The 7,520-nt window shown below is 36.6% G+C and overlaps 1 protein-coding gene across 3 annotated transcripts in view; it reads right to left on the bottom strand.

Moving 5' to 3' along the window:
- Positions 1-5,056, bottom strand: part of LOC119410157 (protein tyrosine phosphatase type IVA 3) — a 10,057-nt gene extending 5,001 nt beyond the window's left edge. Inside the window, exons 1-2 of one of the 3 annotated variants that reach the window (XM_037677067.1) lie at positions 4,970-5,056; positions 1,395-1,901 (exon numbers count right to left, since the gene is read on the bottom strand). The gene's annotated coding sequence lies outside the window, so the exon portion shown is untranslated. Of the gene's footprint in view, positions 1-1,394; positions 1,902-4,612; positions 4,726-4,969 lie in introns of those variants that run through there. The other 2 variants (XM_037677068.1, XM_037677064.1) reach the window with 2 other exon arrangements.
- Between the last annotated feature and the right edge of the window lie 2,464 nt (positions 5,057-7,520).

Genomic DNA, 7,520 nt, shown 5'->3' with positions numbered 1-7,520 from the left:
ATGCATGTTAGGCTGATTGGTAACTCTAAATTGTCTCTAGGTGTGAGTGAGAGAGTGAATGGTTGTTTGTCTTGTTTGTCTCTGTGAGTCCCTGTGATGGACTGGAGAGTGTCCCCCACCCCTCGCACCATGACGGCTGGACATGGGAACCAGTGACCCAAACGACCCAAAAAGGAAGAAGTGGATAAAAGATAATGGAAGGATGGATGTTGGTGTACCTTTGCAGACAGGATTTATGGATGATCATGTAGCAGTCAGTTTTACCAAAGCAACACCAGAGCCATTTTGCAGTTTTTTCTTTCCTCATCTGTCTGATTGTACCATCGGTCACCTTTATGCTTTGACTGGGTGCTGACTGGTTTAAAAGTGAGAGGAAACTGTAAAATATATCAACAATACCAACCGCCACAAAATGTTATTATTGTTTTGAGAGAATCTTCAACCAAATGATCTTTCTCTGCAACTTCTTCTACAGTGGCCCTAAGAACAACATTTGAAAAAACGGAATTACATTAAGCCAAAGCGGTAGTAGCCCGAATCACATTAGAAAAAACAGAATTACATTAAAAAAAACGGAATCACATTTGAAAAATAAAGTTAATAAATAATAATAATAAATAAATAAATACATAATAATAAAGTTAATAAAGTAAAAAAAAAAAAATAATTAAAAAAAACCTTCCGCTTTGGCTTAATGTAATTCCGTTTTTTCTAATGTGATTGTTTTTTCAAATGTAATTCTGTTTTTTCAAATGTTGTTTTTTCAAATGTAAATTCCATTTTTTCAAATGTTGTTCATTTACACCTTGGGGCCACCGTATTCGTCATATTGTCTTTACATTTTGCATTGAGTTATGCACATGCTCCACACCTTGTTTCCTGTTTTGGGTGTATTTTAGCTGCAGCAGTTCAGTGCCAGATGCAGTCCTGCCACAGTTACTGTAGTGGTATAGTGTGTTGTAAATGAGGCCAAAAATTCAGGTAGGAGATGTGATGACGTTCTGTTTTAGTCATCTTAAATCAGAATCTATGTTACATAGTATTGATCTGGGTGATGTCAGAGAGATAAAAAAAAATCGAACAGAAATCCATAAATTTATGTGAAAAAAGAAAATTACAGATGTGCAGGAGTTTTGCAGAAACAATCTCAAACTTCCCAAATATAAAATTGTGGCATGTTTGACCTAATCCCTATGGTCTTACAGTGAAATTACAAATATTGCCCATTTGTGTTCTGTTCCTGGATCTCAGGGCCCTATATGTGTTTTATCAGTATTCCTTTGCTATGATTACTTTGTTTACTTGTGTTGTAGAACACCATTTTTTCACTTACAACATCTTCAAACACAAAGTAATTTTCCTGGACCATCCTTTAAAACAACTACATTACATACCAGAGCACGTTAGTTAGGATGTTTGTAGGTGCTGTGCACGGTTGGTGTGTCCTCACTTTTTGCTCCAGCTGTAGCAGTTAGCAGCTTCAGTTCACGTATATTCCACCTCCAGATGAATCTTCCTCTTTTTTTCCCAAGTATTCAGTATATTTTCTCAGTTTTTGAGTCTGCGCTGTCCAGATGGCTATCCCATATGTTGACACGATTCTATAGTCCAGAAGGCTATACACTCTTGTCAGCTTTATCTCTGTGATCGTCACAGATCCAGTTTTTTGTTTGATTTTCTCGTTTACTCTCTATCTTTCTTTTCTTTCCAGATAGCGTTTTGTGTCAGGGTTCCACTTGTGGCCCCCATGAGCTGGTGGATTCATAAGGCAAAGGGTGGAGATCTCTCAGGGTTCATGGCACCAGGACAGCATGACACAGCATCATCCCAGACCAGGTCTAAAGGTGTTGAGCGTGGCAGTAGGCCCCACTCTGCCGCACAGACTCCATCAACCAGCAATTCTATAATGCAACACACACACAAAAAAAGAATTACTCAACATTGTAAGTGTGGTTTACACAAAACTGGCAACAATATTCTCTAAAATTGTATACAAAAAGCCCTTATTTACTTTGAATAGAACTAAAAATCACAAATTTCTTCATGTAACTTGTGGAATAGCCCACCTCTGCTCTTGGTGAAAACTTTTTTCACCTTTCTATTGATTACGTCAGAACCAAAAAGAACTAATTTCAGCTTCTGCCTGTGTTCCCTCGGTTTGTGTTGAAGTCTTTGGCAGGTTTTAACGTGTGACTCTGTCTTTTCTTCAGATTACCTATCTTTTGAAGGCTTCAGGTTCTCCAAGCGATGTGCCCCTCATCAACTTTTTAAAGAGGTTTGCTCCACTATAAGACACTTTGCTCTTGAACTTATCAGCAGTAGTCTGCTCTGGTCTGGTCCCTGTTCATTTCAAACATGTGCAGCCTCATCTTTTGCTAATTTTAGGCGTTTTTCTAAACTTCCTTTTATCTCATAAGCCCTCAAGAAGATGCACAGTCAGTTAATTATCTTTTTTGAGGAGCATGCCACTCTCGAGGTTTTCCAATCCAGTTTTAAAACTCTCCACTGCACTGAATCGGCTCTTTTAATTTTTTTTAAAATGTTTTAGTTACTGACTGCGGTGATTGTGTCATCCTTGCGCTTTTAGATCTCACAGCCACTTTTGACACCGTGGTTTATGACATTCTGCTAACTCGTTTGGAGAAGTGGGCGGGAATTGGAGGTATTGCTTTGAAATGGTTAACAAAAAAAAAAAGGTATTTCATTCCATTGTTACGCAGATGACAGTCAGATTTATGTAGCTACTTCTTAAAAAGTCAGATGCATACTCCAAAAATTTGTTTCTTAGTGTCTTGAGGACATAATAGCCAAGATGGTGCTTAACTTTTTGATATGAATCCAAAACTGAAGTGGTGGTTTTTGGAGGTGCTGCTGGTCCCTCAATGTGGATTTAGGTTCCTTGGCCCAGTACAGCAAATTGACTGGGAGTAATTTGGGGGCTGAACTGGATTCTGAGCTTTAACTAGACAGCCAGAACAGGTCAGTTGATAAAATAAGATTTTATCATTTGAGGCAGCTAGCCACAATAAACCCATCCTTCCAAGAACACACAGTGACAATACCGAAACAGTAATCTATGCCTTTCTGGATTATTGAAAGACACTTTATCTGGGGGTTAGTGTCTCCCACTGCCTGACTGCTGAGTGTACAAAATGCTGCTGCAGAGCTTTTAACCAACATGACTACCTGTGCATTTAAGGATCCAATTTAAAATACTTTTATTTGTTTTTAAATCTTTAAATGGCCTTGCCCACTCTTCGTCTTTAAAGTGCTTCATATCGATAAACCCACCAACTCCATCAGCTGACCAGCTGCTCCTAAGGGTCCCTAAAACTAGACTTAAGCTCAGGTTGGAATCAGAATCAAGTTTTTGCTGCAGGACCTCCTATATTGTGGAACAAGCTGCCCCTCCAGGCCTATATTTCTTGTTTTTAAAACTCTTCTTCTGACTTGATTTTAATAGATCTTTTTAGTTTTATCTGCTTTTATTGTTTGACCCGATTTGATGTGTTTTACTGTTTTGTTATCTGGTTTTAGTTTACTTGTGTTTTGATTTTATTGTATGAGCCATGTTTCAGTACTTTGGTCGGTTGCATTGTTTAAAAGTGCTTTATAAATAAAGTTGGATTGTATTTGATAGGGACCTGTAGACCCTAGTACATTCAACTCTGTGATCATTTATGACACCCTAAATAATAAAAACACACTTTATTCATGTGGATTATACAATGCCTAAACATGATGGTCCTTAAACATTTGAGTTGAAGAAAAATTAAAGGTGAATTTAAACATTTTTTTTGTGAGAAATAAGTGCAATCTTAGCCTGCATGTCATTTAAAATGGGTTCACTTTTCACTTTTTTGGCTTTACTATTTAAAAAAGTAAAATCAAACGAAATGGCAATAAGGAGCAAAGACAAACAGTAAATTTATTAGAGATTTTCATAAGTTGTAAACTGTTTTCTTGCTTCATAATTACCTGAACTGTAACCAATATGTTAACTGTGTATATTTTTAGAGTCTGTTTTGATCCGTGGTCACCTTTAATACCAACACACAGACTGTCACATTCGCTCCACCAGAACCCTGTGATCCAAAAATAATCTGTTGTTTACAATCTATTATTAGTAGTTTATCTTTTGTCAGGAGGGACAGAGGAAGTCAGGGCAGGAATATTTCATTTTAAGCTGAGTCAATTCAAAACTGAAAAAATAAAAAGTCATTTAGTTGGCATCTTTAGAAAAGAGATCACTAACTCATCACAACTATAGTGAAGTCACTTTAGGCTGCTGAACACATTTAAAACAGAGTGGCTTCACGTTTAAAAAGTGCATTGAGAACACAAGATCTTGGCTGGACAGTTAATTTAATGTTCTTTAATTTAAAAAATAGGATGATTTGGTGGATTAAAACTTAGTGACATAATCACAAAAACTCCAGATTGAACGGAACGTTAATCTCAACAATAATAACCTACAACAGTAGTAGCCACAAATAGGATAAATCCTGCAGCAGCCAGTTTAGCTCAGTCTTTCAGAGTGAATCACTCTGAAAACTAAGCCTTGTTGATTACCTAACTTTCACTTCTTACTGTGTCCAAGCGTCTCCCTTACCTCTCGGCTGATGGACAGGGAAATCCACAAAAACTCCCAACTGTCAATGACACCAAAGTCCTGCAGCAGCAACAGCTACACAAAAAGTTTGAATGCAGACATGCAACCAGCTGACTGCCTGTTATAGTAAACCTCCAAATACCTACAGCTGTATTTATAGCTCTATCTATACCGCCGGCTGATTATACAGATCATCAGATTTTTGTGGGCAACAGCTCTTATTATTTGTCTCAACCAATTCCAGAAAATTTCCTAAGACTGTTAATCTCTGAAAGCCCTTTTGTGTATTTCTCATCAATAACAAGTTTTAGAGTTTCATATAAACGAGTATCAACAAGATGAAGAGTTTCTCCTTACCACTTCTGCACCGTCTTCTCAGAGCACAGAAAGAATGTCAAGTTTTCTGGCTCTTTGCCTTCAGTTTTCTTTCAGTCTTTTTCTGCAACAAGTGGCGGTGAGTCCAGCTGCAGATAGTAAAAGTTTTTCCTGCAGCAATCTGTAGTCCTACCTCTACTAAAACACAAAGAAACGCTGTGCCTGCTGGGAGCTTCCCTCTGCTGAGGATCTGCTGTGAGCTGGTCTAATCAGGCTGAGCGCCCATCTGACCCTGACAGTCCTGTCACCACCAGAACGCTCCAGACTTAATGCTCTTAGAAAGAGAGACGAACAGCTTCATAACTCTTTCTACTGCTCTTCTTCTGCTCTCCACTCTTCAGTAAATATATATATATATATACACACACACACATTATACAAATATACAGTATATATACATTGGTTTTAATGTTCATGTTTATCGCCAACTGCTAAAAGCAAAAGGCTAAATCAGGGGTCTGCAACCTGCGGCTCTGGAGCCACATGTGGCTCTTTAGTCCCTTTGCAGCGGCTCTTTCAAGCTTTGACCAAAACTGACATACAGTAAAACTGAATTTTATAGGATGTTACACCCACACCAAAATAATTACTAGTTTAAGCTGATTTCCTGCCATTTCCTTTGCAAATATGTGGATAATAATAATGCACAGAGTAAATTATGCTCACTTTAACTTTGTGCTTTATTTCTTATAAGTAGAAAACTCATTTTCTTCACAAAAAATAGAGAAAAAAAATCACATATGCTTGTACAGTTCATTGTTTTAGTTTTTTAAAAAGTGGCAAAAACAATATATTTTTTTTTTCTTTACAAGAATCCAGTCTTCTGTTAGCAACCTGTCCAGAGTGTCCGCCGCCTCTTTTCGCACAGTGACTGATGGATATGGGCACCAGTGTCCCCCGCAACCTACAAAAGGAAGAAGCAGGTAAAGAGGATGGATGAATGGAATCCAGTCTTTTCTTTTGTCTCAAATTGTAAAAATATCAATAAACATTATCCATCATTAGATGTTTTTTAGTTTTATAATTTCACACCTAATGGCCACAAAAGCTCCCTCTAATAAACTTAAAGTGGCCCATGGGCCACCAGTTGATTATGACAATTATAGCAGGTATTGCGACTCTGCACACATTTGATGTAGTGAACGAAGGGGCAAAAATGGCTCTTTTGATCGTAAAGGTTGCAGACCCCTGGGCTAAATGCTTGTACCTGTGTGTTTGTGTGTGTGTGTGTGTTCTATTAGAAAAATCTCTCATGAATCACTGAATTAATTTTATTAAGACTTTCATAAATTAATCACTAAACTTGTCTACAACTGACTACTTTTGGAGTAAATCCCATTCAAAATGGCCGTCACGGCAAAGGAATCTTAGCAAGCACAAAAACGATCATAGCTCTGTCCATTTTACAAACATTGGGATAAAGATTGGTGAGGTTGTAACTAAGATTGTTCCCCAACTTATATCCTGAGGGCCAGTTGTGCAAGATGTGTGCTTAAATCTTTGCCATTAACTATTTTCATTGGACTTTGTTGGAAAAACACCTTATGAACCACTAAACACATATAAATAAAACTTTCAGAAAATATGAAATATACTTTAATCTGTAACAAATCATGTGAGATGTGATATTGCACAAGACTGGAAATTATTATTTTCAGTGTTTGACCAATGCGGCTTTAACCATATGATCACAGTCTAAAACAGAAACCTGAAAGGTGGAAGACAATATGCATTCCTTGAAGGAATGCTTGACCTTTGATCCCCTCAGAATTGGTTGCAGCAGGCATCAAATGCACCCTGTTTTGTTTTCCCACTCGTTCCCCTCCGTGAATCTAAAAATAGATGGTTCTTTGAGCTACCAAACAGGCTGATCAAGGGAACTTGTTGAGTCTCACTTAATGAAAATAACTTAATGAGTTTTGCGTCTTGACAGATGAGAAGAGTGTGTGCTAAATTTACAGTTGAAGCTCTCTGTGGTCCTGCATTCCACACTGTACGTGTGTTCAACACATCTGTAGATGTGCAAGTACACAGAGTCACATGACATTTAGAACATGCAAAGGACAACACGTTCTGCTCTCACCTCTCTGTCAGTCCCTTTGAAATGAGATTGTTAACTCACAACCCCACAAATAAATAAATACAGGTAAACAAACAAATAAATAAAACTGTTAAATAAACTAATAAATAAACTAACTAACAAACAAACACATAAATTAATTAATTCATAAATACAGGTAAATAAATACAGTAAACATAAATAAACAAACAAATAAATACAGCTAAATAAACAGATAAACAAACGCATAAATAAATAAATAAATAAATAAATAAATAAATAAATAAATAAATAGCAGTAAACAAATAAATGAACAAATAAATAAATGCCAGTAAATGAATAAATAAATGCCATTAAATAAATAAATAAATAAATAAATGCCAGTAAATAAATAAACAAATAAATGCCATTAAATAAATAAATAAATGCCAGTAAATAAATACATAAACAAATAAATAAATGCCAGTAAATAAA

Source organism: Nematolebias whitei, chromosome 5 (genome assembly GCF_014905685.2).
Source record: "Nematolebias whitei isolate Nwh7 chromosome 5, NemWhi1, whole genome shotgun sequence".
NCBI lineage: Eukaryota > Metazoa > Chordata > Actinopteri > Cyprinodontiformes > Rivulidae > Nematolebias > Nematolebias whitei.
This window is presented reverse-complemented; position numbering and strand designations above follow the sequence as displayed.